Source organism: Diospyros lotus, chromosome 7 (genome assembly GCF_014633365.1).
Source record: "Diospyros lotus cultivar Yz01 chromosome 7, ASM1463336v1, whole genome shotgun sequence".
Taxonomy (NCBI): Eukaryota; Viridiplantae; Streptophyta; class Magnoliopsida; order Ericales; family Ebenaceae; genus Diospyros; species Diospyros lotus.
Window position 1 is genome coordinate 19,703,630 of NC_068344.1, and position 20,552 is coordinate 19,724,181.

Here is a 20,552-nt window from a genome sequence, read left to right on the forward strand (position 1 = left end):
GCTAAAATAAGAAAATCCATCACTAAACAATTTAGTGACGGAAAAAATTTGTCACTAAAACTGGCGTCGCTGAAATTTAGTCACGGATTTTGGCGACGGAAGTTTTAGTGACGGAATTAGTGACGAAAAGCCCCGTCACTGATCTGTGACGGGTTTTCCATCACTAATTTGTGACGGGCAATCCCGTCACAGACTAGCGACAGAAAATCAACGACGGGGCTTCCCGTCACTAAATTATTTTTAAAATAAAAAAATATATATATATATTAAAATTTTAATAAAATAAAAATAAAATAAAATTATTTTTTCGCTGTAACGGGCGCTACCCGTCGCTGATCAGCGACAGGTATTCCCGTCACTGAATTATTTTTAGAATAAAAAAATAAAAAATATAGATATTAAAATATATATTAAAATTTAAATAAAAATTAAAATATTTTTTCGAAAATCTGTGACGGGCATTATCCGTCGCTGATTAGCGACGGGATTCCTATCACTAAATAATTTTTTAAAATAAAAAAATAAAAATATATATTAAAATTTAAATAAAATTAAATAAAAATTAAATTATTTTTAAAAAATCTGTGACGGTATGCCTGTCACTAAATTATTTAAAAAAATCAAAATATATATTAAAATTCAAATAAAATTAAATTAAAATTAAATTATTTTTTCCAAAATCTGTGACGGGCGCTACCTGTTGCTGATCAGCGACGGGTATTCTCGTCACTATATTATTTTTAGAATAAAAAATAAAAAATATATATATTAAAATCTAAATAAAAATTAAATTATTTTTCAAAAATCTGTGACGGGCATTATCCGTCGCTGATCAGCGACGGGAATTCCCGTCACTAAATAATTTTTTAAAATTAAAAAAATATATTAAAATTTAAATAAAATTAAATAAAAATTAAATTATTTTTAAAAAATCTGTGATGGGTAAGCCCGTCACTAAATTATTTTTTAAAAAATTAAAATATATATTAAAATTTAAATAAAATAAAATTAAAATTAAATCATTTTTTCAAAATCTGTGATGGGCAATACCCGTCACAAAATTATTTTAAAAAATATATATATATCAAAATTTAAATAAAATAAAATTATTTTATTAAATAATCAACGACGGGTTTCGTTGCAAAATTATTAATTAAATTTAAAAAAATTAAAATATATATTAAAATTTAATTAAAATTAAATTATATTTTATAATATTATATTTGTATTTCTAGTTTTAAAGCTTGTATTTAATAAATACCTAACTAATCAACAATATTTATAACATTATTTTGTAAATTTAATTTTAAAATACAAATAAGAACTAATTAAAATACAAATATTAAGCTTTTTATTTAAAATTATTATAATATATTTAATAAATAACTACTAATTAAAACACTGCTTTTACCAAAAAAAATTGTATATTTATTAAAATTTTTATATATAATTAATATTTCTTTTACAAAAAAATGTTTATTTTAAATTTTTTATTAAATTTTTAGAACATTATATTTATATTTCTAATTTTAAAAATTAAATTTAATAAATACCTAACTAACCAATGATATTTATAACATTATTTTTGTATTTTTAAATTTAAAATACAAATAAGAACTAAATTTTAATAAAAAAATTTAACTTTTTCTTTAAAATTATTCTAATATATTTAATAAATAACTATTTAAAACACTGCTTTTACAAATAAATTGTATATTTATTAAATTTTGTATATATAATTAATAAATTTTTTAAAAATATATATTTTAAATTTTTATTAAATTTTATAACATTATATTTGTATTTTAAATTTTAAAATTTATATTTAATAAATACCTAACTAACCAACAATATTTATAACATTATATTTTTATTTTTAATTTTAAAATACAAATAAGAACTAATTAAAATACAAATATTATGGTTTTTATTTTAGAATTATTATAATATATTTAATAAATAACTACTTAAAACACTGTTTTTACAAAAAATATATATTTTTATATATAATTAATATTTCTTTTTCAAAAAAAAATTATTTTACATTTGAATTAAATTTTATAACATTATATTTGTATTTTCAATTTTAAAAGTTGTATTTAATAAATACCTGACTAACAATATTTGTAACATTATATTTGTATTTTTAATTTTATAATACAAATAAGAACTAATTAAAATACAAATATTGAGGTTTTTATTTAAAATCATTATAATATATTCAATAAATAACTACTTAAAACACTGTTTTTACAAAAAACAATTATATATTTATTAAAATTTTATATATAATTAATATTTATTTGACAAAAAATATTATTTAAATTTTTTAAACATAACATTATATTCTTATTTCCAATTTTAAAGTTTGTATTTAATAAATGCCTAACTAACTAACAATATTTATAACATCATATTTGTATTTTTAATATTAAAATATATATAAAAACTAGTTAAAATTTAAATAATAATATTTTTATTTAAAATTATTATAATATATTCAATAAATAACTACGTACAACATGTTTTAAAAAAAATTGTATATTCATTTTATTTTTTTATAATTACTTAATATTTCATTTACAAATTGACATAATAATTTTTTTACACGTTTTTTTAATATTTTTTTATATAAATTATCAATAATATATACACAATACACAATAATATATACAAAATATACAATTATATAAACATAAAATAAATAATAACATACATGCAATAAATATAAATAACAAAGACATTAAAATAAAATTGACATATCAATTAAAAGGAAACAATCTATAATTAAAATAATGAAATTGACATACCAGTTAAAAGGAAACAATCTATAACTAACATAAATATTTTTTATCCTAGAAATATTTCAAATTATTTTTTATTTTCTAATGCATTATTTTATACCATTTTGCTAAGTGGCTTTGATTTATATATATTCAGGATTTATATATATTCAACTTAACTTAGTGGAAAGATTTATATATATTTAGTAAGAAATTTAATAAAAATTTTAATTTTATTTAATTTTTTATTTTTTAGCTACGAAAATATTTTCTCGCTAAAGAATTTGTAGCCTTGTAACATATAAAAAAAAAAAAAGTGTGGAGAGTAAAGTTGTAGCCTTATAACATTTCTTAAAATTAATATAGTTTTGACCATTTTTCGATTAAATATTGTTAGTAATTTGTTTTGATCTTAAGTTTGGCCTTAAGCATGGGATGATGATCCAAATGACACTCTCGAGATGTTTTTTGTGTAATATAGAAGTTATATTTATATTTGTTTAAATAATTTAAATTTTTAAATTTCTTAAATAATTTAATTTTTTATAATTATTTAGCAGAGAAATATTTCATTGCTAAATTATTTTAATTTATTTTTATTATTTAAATATTTAGTGGTGAAATATTCGTCACTAAATTAATATTATTTTAATTTTATATTTTAAATTATTTAGCAATGGATTAACCCGTCGCTAAATAAATTTAATTTTAATTTTAATTTTTTGAATAATTTAGCAATGGGTCTACTGGTCGCTAAATAAATTTTATTTTATTTTTTTAATTATTTAGATACGAAAAATCCCATTGCTAAATAATTTTATTTTATTTTTTTTAAATTATTTAGTCACAGGTTTACACAATCTCTAAATCAGTTTTATTTTATTTTTAATATTTTAAATATTTAGCGATAATTTTATTTTATCTTTTATTTTGTTTAATTATTTGGCGATGGGTTACACCGTCGTTAAATAATTTCATTTTATTTTTTAATTTATTTAATTATTATTAAATAAATTTTATTTTATTTTTATTTTTTAAATATTTAGCGACGAGTACTCCCTTCGTTAAATAATTTTATTTTATTTTTTATTTATAAATTATTTAGTGACGGGATCTCTCGTCGCTAAATAAATTTTATTTTATTTTTTTATTTTTCAACTATTTTGAAATAAATTTTATTTTATTTTTATTTTTTCAAATTTCTAGCAACGCGTATTCTTGTCGCTAAATAATTTTATTTTATTTTTTATTTTGTTTAATTATTTAGCAACGAGTAGTCCCGTCGCTAAATAATTTTATTTTATTTTTTATTTTTTCAATTATTTAGTGATGGGTTGTCCCGTCACTAAATTTCATTTTATTTTATTTTTTAATTTTTTTAATTATCGCTAAATAAAATTTATTTTATTTTTTATTTTGTGTAATTATTTAGCGACGGGTTGTCCCGTCGCTAAATAATTTTATTTTATTTTATATTTTTAAATTATTTAGTGACGAAAACACCTTCAATAAGAAATTTCATTTTATTTTTTAATTTTTTTAATTATTGATAAATAAAATTTATTTTATGTTTTATTTTATTTAATTATTTAGTGACTGGTTGTCCCGTCGCTAAATAATTTTATTTCTTATTTTGTTTAATAATTTAACGACGGGCATTCCCGTCGCTAAATAATTTCAATTTATTTTTAATTTTTTCAATTATTTAGTGACGGGTTGTCCCGTCACTAAATAAATTTTATTTTATTTTTTAATTTTTTTAATTATCGCTAAATAAAATTTATTTTATTTTTTATTTTGTTTAATTATTTAGCGACGGGTTGTCCCGTCGCTAAATAATTTTATTTTATTTTATATTTTTAAATTATTTAGTGACGGAAAACCCTTCACTACAAAAATTTCATTTTATTTTTTAATTTTTTTAATTATTAATAAATAAAATTTATTTTATGTTTTATTTTATTTAATTATTTAGCGACTGGTTGTCCTGTCGCTAAATAATTTTATTTCTTATTTTGTTTAATAATTTAACGACGGGCATTCCCGTCGCTAAATAATTTCAATTTATTTTTATTTTTTTCAATTATTTAGTGACGGGTTGTCCCGTCACTAAATAAATTTCATTTTATTTTTTAATTTTTTTAATTATCGCTAAATAAAGTTTATTTTATTTTTTATTTTGTTTAATTATTTAGTGACGGGTGTCCCGTCGCTAAATAATTTTATTTTATTTTTTATTTTTAAATTATTTAGTGACGAAAAATCCGTCACTACATAAATTTTATTTTACTTTTTATTTTCTAAATTATTTAGTGACGGGTTCTCCCGTCACTATATAAATTTTATTTTATTTTTTATTTTTTTAATTATCATTAAATAAAGTTTATTTAATTTTTTATTTTATTTAATTATTTATTGACGAGTTTTCCTGTAGCTAAATAATTTTATTTTATTTTTTATTTTTAAATTATTTAGTGACGGGTTTTCCCGTCACTAAATAAATTTCTTTTTATTTTTTAATTTTTTTAATTATCGCTAAATAAAATTTATTTTATTTTTTATTTTTAAATTATTTAGTGACGAAAAACTCGTCACTACATAAATTTCATTTTAGTTTTTATTTTTTAAATTGTTTAGTGATGGGTTCTTCCATCATTAAATAAATTTCATTTTATTTTTGAATTTTTTTAATTATCGCTAAATAAATTTTATTTTATTTTTTATTTAATTTAATTATTTAGCGACGAGCGCTCCCCTCGCTAAATAATTTTATTTTATTTTTTATTTTTAAATTATTTAGTGACGAAAAACTCGTCACTACATTAATTTCATTTTATTTTTTATTTTTTAAATTATTTAGTGACGGGTTCGCCTGTCACTAAATAAATTTCATTTTATTTTTTAATTTTTTTAATTATCGCTAAATAAACTTTATTTTATTTTTTATTTTGTTTAATTAGTTAGCGATGGGTGTCCCATCGCTAAATAATTTATTTTATTTTTTATTTTTAAATTATTTAGTGACGAGTTTTCCCGTCACTACATAAATTTCATTTTACTTTTTACTTTTTAAATTATTTAGTGACGGGTTCTCCCATCACTATATAAATTTTATTTTATTTTTTAATTTTTTTAAATATCTTTAAATAAAGTTTATTTTATTTTTTATTTTGTTTAATTATTTAGTGATGGGTTTTCCCGTCACTAAATAATTTTATTTTATTTTTTATTTTTAAATTATTTAGTGACGGGTTTTTTCGTCCCTACATAAATTTCATTTTACTTTTTATTTTTTAAATTATTTACTGACGGGTTTTCCAGTCACCAAATAAATTTATTTTTATTTTTTAATTTTTTTAATTATTTCTAAATAAAGTTTATTTTATTTTTATTTTTAAATTATTTAGTGACGAAAAACCCGTCACTACATAAATTTCATTTTAGTTTTATTTTTTAAATTATTTAGTGACGGGTTCTTCCATCACTAAATAAATTTCATTTTATTTTTGAATTTTTTTAATTATCGTTAAATAAATTTTATTTTATTTTTTACTTAATTTAATTATTTAGCGACAAGCGCTCCCATCGCTAAATAATTTTATTTATTTTTTTATTTTTTAAATTATTTAGTGATGGTTTGTTCCGTCACTAAATAAATTTTATTTTATTTTTGATTTTTTTAATTATTTAGCGACAGGTATTCCCGTCACTAAATAATTTTATTTTATTTTTTATTTTTTAAATTATTTAGTGACGGATTTTCCGTCACTAAATAAATTTCATTTTATTTTTTTAATTTTTTTAATTATCGCTAAATAAATGTTATTTTATTTTTTATTTTATAAATTAGTTAGTGACGGGTTTACCCGTCGCTAAATAAATTTCATTTTATTTTTATTTTAGTTAATTATTTAGTGACGGTTTGTCCCTTCGCTAATTTAAACATTTTAATGAAAAATATTAAAAATATTTAGTGACGGAATTTTGCGTCGCTAATTCCGTCGCTAAAAATTAAAAAAAAAAAAAATTTGGTCACGAAATTTCCGTCACAAATCCGTCGCTAAAATTTAGCGACGGAATTTCCGTCGCAAATCCATCTCTAAATAGTGATGGAAAAATTCCGTCACTAAATCCGTCACTAATTAATGGATTTTTTGTTAGAACGAGAGATGCTATGGCACACACCAAGAGGGGGGGTGAATTGGTATAATTAAAAACTTGATAGAATTTTGAAATCCTTTTGATGGAAAATTTGATACAAGTGAGGATTATTGAAATGCTTGAAAAAATAAATGAAATAAAAACACAAGCAAGAGAGAAGAACACAAGGATTTATAGTGGTTCAGCTTAACCCAAGCCTAATCCACTACCTTAGCTCCTCACTAAGGATTTTTCAAACCATCCACTATTAACCCCCTACTTAAACCAAGTAGGTCCTTTAGTCCGAGACTAAGAATTACAACCTCCCAGTCAAATGGGCCCTCTAGCTACACAAGCTAGGAAAATAACAACGATACAAATGAAAGAGAGAAGCTAAGAGTTAACACTCTTAGTCACAAGTTCTCTCACAATGAAAACTAGGCTTAAGAATAGATTTACAATGATAGAACGAAGCCTTGCATAGAAAAATATAAAATTGAAAGCACAGAGAACACTGTAAGCTCAAATAAAATGATTTTCAAATTCTAGATCATCTCGTTTCCGTCCATTAGCCTCTCCTTGATCATCCATGAATTGTATATATAAGCATCCATAAAGATTGAAGAAGAAACTAGCCGTTTTTGTGACCGTTGGAGTTGAAAAACTAGTCGTTATAAAATTCTGTGAAACACAATAGTCGACAGAGAAAAGGATTAGTTGACTATTTTTACATGTAAAACAAGAAATAGTCGACTATCTTATAACACAAATTTTCAATAGTCGACAGACACATTCCAATAGTAGATAGATACAAAAATGTGAAAATTTTTTTAAATCTCATGAACAAAAATAGTCGACAGATCAAAAGGCATAGTCGACTATCCTTACTCGATAGTAGATAGATGCTAAAATAGTCGACAGATGCTTGAATAGTCGACAGAACAATCAAAATAGTCGACTATTTTGAGGCATAGTCAACAGAATGAACCTGATAGTCGATTATCCTTTTGAAAATCTTGAATTTTTAATACATACTTATTTGATTCTTTTAAAAACTCATTTTGATTATCTTGAAAGCAAGTTGAGATTATCAAAGGTATATTTTGAAACAAATCACTCTCAACAAGCAAGTTTTTCAAATCACTCTCAACCATACTCAATATTTCTTCTATAAGTTTTCATATCTTGCTTCAAAACTTATATACTAAAAATTCATTTTCTCATTCATATAATCCACATAGTAGAAATTGATTTTCATATAGTCATTTATCAAAACCATTCATTACCAAGAGATATTAAATATCAAAATACTAGGAGATAGTTTTCTAAAATGAACACTTTCTAAAATGAACACACTTTCAAAAACATGTTCTAGTTGGTCTTTTGCCTTAGAATTATTTTGACCAACGATTTCAAGGAGATTCTTTTTAGATCTTAAAACTTGTTTATGCTAATCTCCAAATAATATAAAAGATCATAGATTATTTTAACAAAGCACTTTGAAATTGATTTTTGTTTCCAAACCATATGCTTTGATTGAGAAAAAAATACATTTGAAATTTTTCATAATCAAAACTAAACACAAGAGTAAAATATCATTTTTTGTAGTGGGGGTTGGATCCTCAGAGACCTATTATTACGGAAAAATTTTAGATATTATTGAATTGGAATATGCAGGCCCACTAATCAAAAGGGTAGTTATGTTCAAATGTGAATGGTACGATCCAAGTCCTAGAGAAACCAAAATCCACGAAAAGTATGGTATTATCGAGGTTCGATCATCAAGAAAGTATAAGAAATATGATCCTTTTATTTTTGCTCAACAAGCTGAACAAGTGTATTACGCATCGTACCCCAGCACTTGCCGTGATAAACGTGATTGGATGATTGTTATTAAAACAAAGGCACAACCTACAATAACGTCTCCCGAGGCTAATATGGAAGAACCTTTCCAAGAGGATGAAATACCAGAACTCCCGCAAATTGATCAAAATGATGACCTTAGAGGTAGTTTATAAGATTTAGATGGGATAGTCGAGGAAATAGATGTTTCAAATATTATTCAGCAAGAAGAAGATGATGATGTAGAGGAAGAATCTATATCAAAAGATGACGAAGAAGAGTTATTGTCTGATGACATAGATAGCGATGAATTTGTAGAAGAAGATTGATATATTTATGAATACATATGAATTTAAATATATATATATTATGATATAATATCGATCTTTTGTATTTTTTAATGTCTGTGACCTTGTACGTTTTATCCTGTTTTTTGTTTTATGTAATTTCAAAAACAGATGTCAGGGCATTCATCTCTCGAACCAAGCAGGGGTAGTAGGGGTAGATGAGGACGTCGATCTTATAGGGACACATCTTCCCTAGATCCTAGCAGTGCTGGTTCATAGTCTTCTCCTTCTGTCTCCACACATGCTGTTCCATCTACTCCTTTATATCCTCAACCATCGCACCCACATGGTTTCGTTCCCATGCCTCAGTTCCAACAACCATTCCCCTCTATGCCATATCATATGGGTTATACTACAGTCCCACCCACATCCCACCCACCTGAGACTGCACCACATTCTGTCCCTTATCCCGGGTCTACTTTTCATCCCATAAGAGGTTCATATCTATACTTATTTATGCCGACACCAAATACACATCCTTCGACATCTTTTCCTGCGCGAATGTTAACCCGACTCCATCTGAGCCAATTGATACCGATCGAGCTGATCACCGAGTAGAGTTATATTGCAATCAAAACTGTGATCAGTGAGTATCTTAATTATATTCATTTTAATTAATTATTTGTGATTGTTTTATATATAAATGCAATTTCTTACATGATAAATATTGGTTTTACAGTTTTTTCCCCGATATTAGCCCACTAGGTGTACAGTCCAAGATTTGGAAGAGACGGTACATTGAAACTTGGCTTCATTGGGATGACGTGACTGAATTAACACGTTGATATGGCCAGACGAATTTAGCATAAGTTTAATTGCAATTCTTTATTATAGAAAGTTTCAATTTAAAATTGTATACATATTTATTCATTTTTAATTTCTTGTAGAAGAAGTTTAAGTGGCAACCCAATGAGAGTAATCGTATATGGATCACTTGGAATAAATCTGATCGGAGAAGTTTTAGAAATAATTTGAACAAAATTAAAGGAGGTGCAAATAAGGAGGAATTAATGGATTCGATGGTGGAGCGAGCATTATAGGCTAAGTGGGATGAAGATGAATATAAGAAGAGAGTAGAACAAAACAAAAAGAATCGCGCATCCGAGACTGGTGGGTCAATCCACATAGGTGGATCCATTTCTTTCACAGAGAGCCGAAGAAGGATGGTAATTAATTTTTCTACTAATTAAATGTAAATTTTATAAATTTATATAATGGTTTATAATATTTTTTATTTATTTCATATATTTGTCATGCAGGCAAGGGAATTAGACCGCAAGCCCAATGGATTTGAGATTTTTAGGAGAACCTACACTCGAAATAATGATCAAGGACAAGAAGTGTGGGTTGATAATAGATCAAAGGCCATCGCGGTAATTGTATTTTGTACAATTTAATGATTTTTTTTAATTAGTTGACAACGTCAATATTTTAATTTATATACGAGGCGTTTGATATATTAAGTGCAAATGCATCTTCAGCATCAGCCGGCGGTAGTGAGTCGTCCTCTCCACCTACAATCGACGAACGTCGGATTTTTTATCAAGTTGTCTCTGATAGGAACAAGAAAGGTCGTGTCTACGGTCTCGGCTCTCAAGGTAGGCAGTCCTTCCCGATTGGATCTGATAGTAGTTCCAGTGGTTCATATGGTTTGTCGACAGAATTAGAACAAATGAGATTGAGGGTCACCCAGCTGAACGAGAAGTTACATTCTGCTCAAACTAAGGTTATCGAGGTGGAAAATCAGCTGCAATCCACCGAGTCCCGGATGAATGTGGAGGTGACAGAGGTGAGAAATGAGAATGTACAGCTGTGTTAGTGGCAGCAACAGATGATGGCATGGCAAGAGTAGATGGATAGTGTAAGCACCCCCACCCGAATATCCCAACCACCCGGTCTATCCAAACGAAAGCGCTTACATAAGGGAAGAGAAATAAACACGAAACAAAAATACCCTGGCATGCATACATAGGAAATACGACAGCGGAAGCAAAAACAGTAGACATGCATACCCACAAGTACCCCGCTAGAACAGCGGTCACGGAGTATATAAAAATATATACAAACCCTGTGCCAAAAAATAGGAGATACAAGGAACAACCTGGCACAGTCAAAAATAAAAGACAGAAACTCTAACAACACATTAGAGATGATGGGGGCAGCTAACTGTACACCCTACCGACATGGTTGGCTGCTAGGTGGCGCGGTCCTCGCCCTCAGCCTTCGCTTTACCCTTACCTGGAATGATGGAAAGCAAGGTGAGTCGCAAGACTCAGCAAATTATAAGAAAAGGAAGGCTGAACAGTAAATAGAGGAGATCACCCCAACACAGTCTCACACGTACACACAAGCCATGTGACGCAACAATACAATAGAGCAGCATAATAAAAGCACATACAGGTCCTCGGGGCCCACATAAGACACCTGGCACCCAAGTCCCATACCAACCTGCCGCTACCCTGTAAGGCAGCATAGATCTCCACAAACCTGCGCGCACTGTCCTGGGTCGATACTCCCGTCACCTGTATCCATGTCGGTACTCCCGACACCCGAGCCATAGGCTCCCTCGGTACGGTACTCCCATCCGAGAACTAAATACTACCAGTAACCATGCAATGCACATAACAATGCAATGGCGTAGTGAGCATCAACGTGATACATGGCGCCCGTACATCCAGGCATCAGGCCATGCTCCGCCCATATAATAAATCACACGCGATGCATATGCCCGTGCTAGATGCACCATGACCAACTAGGATGTCCGTGACCAAGTATAACCAAATCATGATAATCCCAACATGCAGCCCGTACCCATGTGCATACCAAGCCATGTAACAAGAATAAAATGTAACCAGGCAGGCTATAATCACATAACGGCAGAGCTAGTCAACAGTGCTTGGCACCGGTCAGCGGTCAGTGACCAGGAGAGACCATCCGACGGCCTAAGATAGACCGTACAACAGTCACTCTGTCACCGAACAGCTGATCCTTGCCCCCACTGCACAACCGCTTTAGCCTATAAACAACCAAAAATCCAATAATAATACTCAAACAGCTAAGAACGTAGCCCTGGGTGAGTACGACATCATTCCCATAGGCTTAGGGGTGGTATAAACCCCCGTAGGCAACCAACGAATAAAATCCTCGAGATCAGTTTAATAAATTAAATTTTTAAAACACACCGTTTAAAATTCCATAATTTATTAACAGCTGAAACAAACGAAGGGAGGTCAAATAAATTGACAACGAAAGAATCGACGAGGTGGGTATGAAGAACTTGCCTTTACGAAGATATCCTTAGGCTTGATTTGACCCAACGCGGTAAAAATTATACAAATTGCAATATCCTAATTATTTGTCAAAATTAATAAAATTGGACTCTAAACGAAATTTCGACCATACAAAATGTAGTACTCGGCTCTCTAAATTACATGGTATCCTCGGATTGCGGTTAGAAGTGAGATTTTTTTAAAAAAAATCCTAATTTTCCAGAATTCTCGCTGCTCGGACACGTCGTTGCTTCTGCCCAATTTCTTTCGCTAGGTTGCCGACTAATTGCTTCAATAGCCTGTTTAATTAGCTGACTAGAGGCTTAACTTAAAGGAGAAATACTTGGAGGAGAGGTAGCCACATTGCTGCCCCAATTTCTTTCATACGACGCCATTCTGGTGGTTTAATCATACTAGAAATTAATTTTCCAGCAACAACAACTAGCCAAACAACCCCCTTGCCAGCACCTCACGCTGCCAACAATTCATTCCTATAACCTAAATATATATATTTAACCTCTAAATCCTTATACACTCCTAAACTCATATATGTTAATTATAGTTAAATCTTATTATTCTTCTACTTATTATTATTATTATTGTTATTATTATTATTATTATTAATATTAATTTCAACAAAATATATTAATATCTCATTTAAAGTAAATTAACACACTAACTGATAATTAAATTAAATTACGATTTACGGTCATTACAAATCTTTTAATGTAATACCCCAGGAGCCCAGAGGAGAATAGTATATATCGAGGATAGGTAAGGAAATAAACAACACCAGCTGGATACCTTTTGGGTTGAATGTTGGCAAAGAACTCCCAAGTTAAGCGTGCTTAACCTGGGGTAATCCAAGGATGAGTGTCCCTCTTGGGAAGTTTGCATAGGCCTATCAGGGTAAGTTGTCTCAGACCTTCCTATCGCTCGAACGGGATGTTACAGGTGGTATCAGAGCCGACCCTTGGCGAAGGCGGTTTGATGAGGGCAGGAAGTGGCGTCGGGGCTCGAGGGCTATACAAGGAGCGGCTTCTAGGATGGCAGCCCCCAAGGGGAAAAGGTCTGGGACCAGTTGTAAGGTCACATGATGAGGACGTCATGTGCTTAAGGGGGGAGAATGTAATACCCCAGGAGCCTAGAGGAGAATAGTATATATCGAGGATAGGTAAAGAAGGAAACAACACCAGTTGGATACCTTTTGGGTTGAATGTTGACAAAGAACTCCCAAGTTAAGTGTGCTTAATCTGGGGTAATCCAAGGATGGGTGACCCCCCTAATAAGTTCGCGTAGGCCCATCAAGGTAAGTTGTCCCGGACCTTCTTATCGCTCGATGATGGATGTTACAGATAGACAAATGATGACGTTACAAAAACCTGGCCCATCTTATAAGCAACCTGGACTATCGATTCAACCAGGACCGAGTAATCAATTTTTTGATAATGAGGAACAAAATGATGATGATTGTAAGTGAATATTTATGAATTAATCAGTTTGACTTACAAATTCAGTTATGTTATGAATTTTGATATGAATTTAGTTTGACTTAATATGAATTTTAATTTTTTTAAAATAATATATTTTTAATTTATAATAATTAATTAAAATAAATTTTTAATTATCATTAATTTCATTTATATATAAATTTTCTTTGAAATAAATATAAAAGATAAAAAAATTTGAATAATAATTAAATATGAATTTTTTTATAAATATATTTTTATTTATTGTAAATTTTTAAAATTTTATTTTTAATTTATGTTAAAAATTTTATTTTTATTTTATCTATTAAAATTATTATAGAAAATAATTAAAATTTTTTGTTTTTTTAACGTTTTAAAATTTTTTATTTATATAAATTATTAATAATTTTAATTTACGTTTAAATTTTAAATTTTAATAGTTTAATTTTTTTTATTTTAAAAAATAATTGATCAGCGATGGGCCCGTCACTGATCAGAATAATTTTAATTTATGTTTAATTTTTTTTATTTAAAAAAATAATTAGTCAGCTACGGGACAGGGGCCCGTCGCTGATTAGCTACAGGCCCCCAATCCCGTTGCTAAATCCCTGGCAAAACAGGTCCGTCGCTATATTCTGTTGCTAAAATTTAGCGATGCCAACTTTAGCGATGGATCGTCCCTTGTCGATAAAATTTTTAGCGATGGATTTTAATGTTTTAGAAACTGAAAATTCCGTCTCTAAAACTTTGATTTTTTTTAGTGTATCACCCCTATCATGTCAGGCATTATGCTCCCATACAAAGCATTCCAGATCTCAACACAACCTTGGCCACAAGAGGATCAACACTATCCCTGGAATCAACGTCCACATCGGCAATAATGTTATTTTCTCAAAGGCACTTGGGGTGGTGTCCACTCTTAGCCCCTTCCACTTGATCCAACAATCGGGGTGGTGTCCATTCTCAATCTCGCCACTTGAGTACCATAGGGTAAAGTCCGTCTCAGTCTCGTCCCAAGTAGGTGACATAACATTAATCATTGGCACGGATGCTGAGTGCTATTACTTAAGTGCCACAACACAGGTTAACAACCCATATCCCGCATGGACAACACATAAACATTCCAATGTCGCAATACACAACATGCATCATATAAATCAACATTTTAATGCACGTTTTTCAATGCGCTAAAAAATAAACAATTTGGATAAACCATCCACATGAAAATAACCATTCACATGCCAAAACTATTGCATGAAATAAAATCAAGTTTCGAGAAACAACTCACAGTAAACTAAATTTGAAGTAGAAACTCTTATAATAAAACCAAGTTTTTAAGTCAGAACACTCACAGTAACCAAGTTTTCTATAAAACCACAAGGAGTACCTCCGCCCCCTCATAATGCTCAACCCCAAGGAGGTGATCGCTCCGTTTCCCCGAGCCAGCAGTTGGGGAACCAATCAGTCCCACCTCCACTTAACATCGGCTTAGGGCCACTTCCTACTGATCAAGTGGGAACCTCACGACAACCACCGCGTACGGTCCCGTGGGAAGAATATGAAGCATTGAGACAGCAACGCGTTGAGGCCATGCAGGCACTTCGAGACATGGCTAGTATACTCTAAGGTATGATGCCTGGATGGACGTTACTCGATACCTTGAAAAAGTTTATGCCACCACCTGAGCCTCAGCCCGAGGTGGGAGCTGATTCCTATCAAGAGGCCACTCCCGATTGTTATTCTAGATCCACTCCTCGTCGGGAGGATAGATCACCACCACCAAGGAAGAATCCTGGCACCACTCCCCGAAGAAATGAGAGTCCACGAAAGGAAAACAGGGCTTGAAACGCCCAAAGACGGAGATACCATGAAACTAGGGTCGGCTTTCCAATAAGACATGATAACCAAACAGCAGCAAGTATACAAGATGACATGAAAAGGGTAGTTGGAGAAGTACTTGAACAAAAGAAATTGATCCCAGCCACGGAGGAGCAATAACACAGAAAATGTCCGTTTACTGCAAATATATTAGAGAAGCCACTACCCAAAAAATTCAAAATGCCTCAAATCACCCCCTATTCCAGCAAAAATGATCCCTATGATCACATTCAAAACTATGAGTCATTGATGATATTGCACGGATTGGACGATGACATAATGTGTCGAGCCTTCTCCTTAACTCTATCAGGGCATGCCTAAACATGGTTCAACAGTTTACCTGAGGCCTCTATCTCTTCATTCGGTCAGCTCAGAATGGAATTTGTTAAGGCAATTATAATTAATAGTCGATGGGAAAAGGACGCCACATACTTACTCAGTATTTGACAGGGGAACAAAGAAATTTTGCGTCAGTATATGGATAGATTTCGGAATGCCACCCTCGAAGTTCATGATTTACCAATTGCAATAGCAGTGTCTGCTATGTTATAAGAAACACAGTTAACTTCCCTACAAGAATCATTATCTTTGGACCCACCAACATCCCTAGTAGATTTGTTTGCTAGAGAAAATAAATACGTGCACCATACGAAAGTTATGATAGCTGTAGGTGGGAAAGAGGACAGAGAGTGAAAAAGAAAGGAATGTGATGTTGAAGAAGACTACAGACGGGTTAGGGGATTAGATATACCTCGATCCTAGTTTCACCATTACACAAGACTTCTTCAACCTCAATCGATCATACTTACGGCCATCGATGGGTCAGGTCTCATTAGACTCCCGAAAAAGGTTGACCATCCCATGGGGAAGAATAGAGAAGAATATTGCTGGTATCACAGAACTCGTGGTCATTCTACTGACCAATGCTGGGAGTTGAGAGATCAGATTGAGATGCTAGTTCGTGAAGGACACATTCGAAGGTATGTACAAGTCAAAGACATGAAGCCTCGAAGAGAAGAAGATAGACAAGAAGAATGGGAGAGATCAAATCAGAGACGTTAAGAGGGAGGAAGGGATTATAGAGAGAATCCACCTCTAGACAATGAACCAGTTCATGAGCCCATACATGTCATCTCAGGCGGTGAAACTATGGCAGGGGACTCCTCCTATTCCACCAAGACAAGCCACGAAAGGACATGCCCTTAGAAGAAGGCAGTCAGCCACCATTAATGCCCTCAAAGAGAAAACTGGGAGCAAAATTCAGACACATTCAAGAGAGCCTATGTTAAAGATCGAAAAACTAAATTGTTCTAAATTTTGCTTGACCCGTGTATTTCAGGATTGGAGGCAACAATAAGACCCAAAATGAAACAGTGGATGTACTAACTTATTTAAAAAAAAAAATGTCATCATTTTCATTACACATTGCTTGCTATGCTCTGCTTATAGGAAATAAAAATAAACTTAAGCCTGTTGCCACGCTCACGGCCCAGTAACGAGGGAAAAACGAACTCAAGCTTGTTGCCCCGCTCACGGCTCGACAATGAGGGAAAAAAAACTCAAGCCCGTTGCCCCGCTCACAGCTCGACAACGAGTGAAAAGCGAACTCAAGCCCGTTGCCTCGCTCACGACCTGACAACGAGGGAAAAATGGACTCAAACCCGTTGTCGCGCTCATGACTCGGCAACGTGGGAAAAATAAACTGAAGCCCGTTGCCCCACTCACGGCCCGGCAATGAGGTAAAAGTACACTCAAACTCGTTGTCCCATTTATAGCCCGACAACGAGGTAAAAGTACATTCAAGCCCGTTATCCCGCTTATAGCCAGGCAATGAGGTAAAAGTACATTCAAACCCATTGCCCCGATTATAGCCCTACAATGAGATAAAAGTACATTCAAGCCCATTGTCTTGCTTATAGCCTGGCAACGAGGTAAAAGTACATTCAAACCCATTGCCCTGCTCACGGCCCGGTAATGAGGTAAAAGTACATTCAAGCCCGTTGTCCCGCTTATAGCCTGACAATGAGGTAAAAGTACATTCAAATCTATTGCCTAGCTCATAGCCCGACAACAAGGTAAAAGTATAATCAAGCCCGTTATCCTACTCATAGCCCGGCAATGAGGTACCTACATTCAAGCCCGTTGTCTCGCTCATAGCCCGGCAACCAGGTAAAGGTACATTCAAGCCCATTGTCCTGCTCATAGCCTGGCAACGAGGTAAAAGTACATTCAAGCCCATTATTCTGTTTACAGCCTGACAATGAGGGAAAAACCCAACGCGACCCCGTTGTCCTGCTTATGGCCCGACAATAGGAGGAAAAAATGAACTCAAACCCATTATCCTCCCACAGCCCGACAACGAGGGAAAAATAAACTCAAGTCCATTGTCTTACTCACCACCCGATAACAAGTGGAAAGAAAGTGCAAACCTATTGTCCTACACATAACACTATAACGGGGAGCAGAATCAAACTCATTGTTCGGTGCATAGTTCGATATCTATGGAAAGCGAACTTACTAGTATATCTACCTCATACTTCTGCAAAGGAATTGAAAATCACTAGAGCCCAGAAATTTAAAAGCACGATGTGCAAACAAGCTTGAGAGGATGTGTAGAAGATGAAGCAACTAAAAGAGAAATAATGTTCAAAAGTTTACAGGACAAAATACTCTTTCACCCGGTGCTTCCGGCTAAAAGAGTAGGGAGCAATTGATATGCCCTGCAAACTTGGAGAATCACAAGACCTAAAAGAGTCGCGAGATATGGACATGAAGTCCAAAGCTCCAATGGGTTGTAGGAGATCAAGGAAACAAGCCGAATGAGCAAGAGGTCGAGCCGAGACTAAGTGGGCAGGACCCACTCGGTTATGTCGAGTGGGCACGAGACTACTTTGGTTTTTTAGGCATAACTCTATCATACAATCTCCAATTGAGCTGATTCAAATTCCTATGGAAAGAAAAGAGAATTATATACAACTTTAATGTTTTGAGTTTTGAGAGATTCATACTTCATCAAGGCTGAAATTAGGCTCTAAGTTGATGCACCTGCACTATTAAGGCTCAAAGTCAAGTATTGAAGGAATATGGATCCAAACCAAGAAAAAAGGGGAAAAGAAGGTATGAACGAGTGGACCCCCACTCGGTCATGGGGAGACCAATTTCCCCTCACTTTTCATGACCCACTCGGTTATGCCGAGTGGGTATGACACTGCTTTAGTTTTTTAGCCATAACTTTCTCATATAAGCTCCGATTGAGCTGATTAAAAGTCCTATGGAAAGATAAGAGAATTATTTACAACTTTAGTGTTTTGATTTTTGAGTGATTAAAGCTAAATCAAGGTGTAAATTAGGTATGAAGTTTAGGTATGAGAACCACTCAAAACCAAACTAAGGAAATGGGTAGAAGAAGGCATGGTCGAGTGGGCTTGGGCTGATCTCTCCTTTTTTCCCTCTCGGATGGGCTACAAAATCATCAAAACGGGCTGTGAGATTCTAGCCTTCATTGTCGCACATCTCCTCTCTCTCCTCTGCTATAAATAGGAGACCATGCCTTCATCACAAGGTATGCACTCTTGAGTTATTCAAGTACAATTTCGCATTTTCTCTTGAGATTTGACTTAAGCATCGGAGGGTTTGCGCGAGGACCCCCACCCGCATCATAATGGTGCTCTCATTTTTATAGGCCATTCGGTGGCCCCAAGTCACTCGGTTATCTAAGGCCACTCGTCGCCTTAGGTCACTCAGTTATGGAGGGCCACTCGGTTACTCAAGGCCACTCATCCCCTCAGGTCACTTGGTTATGAGGGCCACTCGGTTATCCGAGGCCACTCGTCGCTTCTAGTCTCTCGGTTATGGAGGGCCACTCGGTTATGAGGCCACTTGGTGAAAGTAAAGCAAGATCGCTACGGGGTAAACAACGTAGTTCAAAATTTTGAACTTACCCCGATCCCGGCGATTGGATCAACGTCGAAATTAAATCATTCACAAACAAATAAATAAATCTAACCTTTAGATTATCGAGTCGTTCGCGGATTCGAGCCATCCAAGCGTCCGGCCTCTAACTCGTGATATGCGTTACGCGTCCGTTGGCAAGGAGAGCGGAATAGGAGTGCTAGCTCCTTCTCCTTTGCGCGACTTGTGTATGGACGGTAAAAGAACGCCCACATTTCAAATCGATGCAAAAAGAAACGGGAAGAGTAAACGGCAATACGTTTTTCAACTCTTGAAAAACGTCACAAAAAATCACTTCAAATTTTGGGCAACCCATAAAGGGATATTTATATTGAAATATCCTAGGGTTTCTAAAACCCTAATGGATTGGGCTAGCCCATTAATTCTAATTTAATTAGAATCTTAAGTGGAATTATTCTAGTCCAACTAGAAATATAATTAAATGGCCCAATCCTTTTATAGGTTAAATAAAATATTATGGCCCAAATCTAATTCAAGCCCAAATATATTTTATTTAATATTTGGCCCAAATCTAATTTGGTCCAAATATAATATTTAATATTTGGCCCAAATCTAATTTAGTCCAAATATAATATTTATTTTAATATTTGGCCCAAATCCAATTTAATCCAAATATAATATTTAATTTAATATTTGGCCCAAATATATTTTATTTCCTATTTGTCACTCCAACAAATAGAAAATTATTAAATTAGAAACTCTTTCCTAATTTAATTAATTGCCATTTTAGGAAACTCTTTCCATTATGACGACTCCTCGTCATATCGACGTCATTATGTCTATTTATTCTTTTTCTGTGAGAACCTACGACGGCATAACTTCTTGCCGAAGTGTCCCACTTAACCATACGTC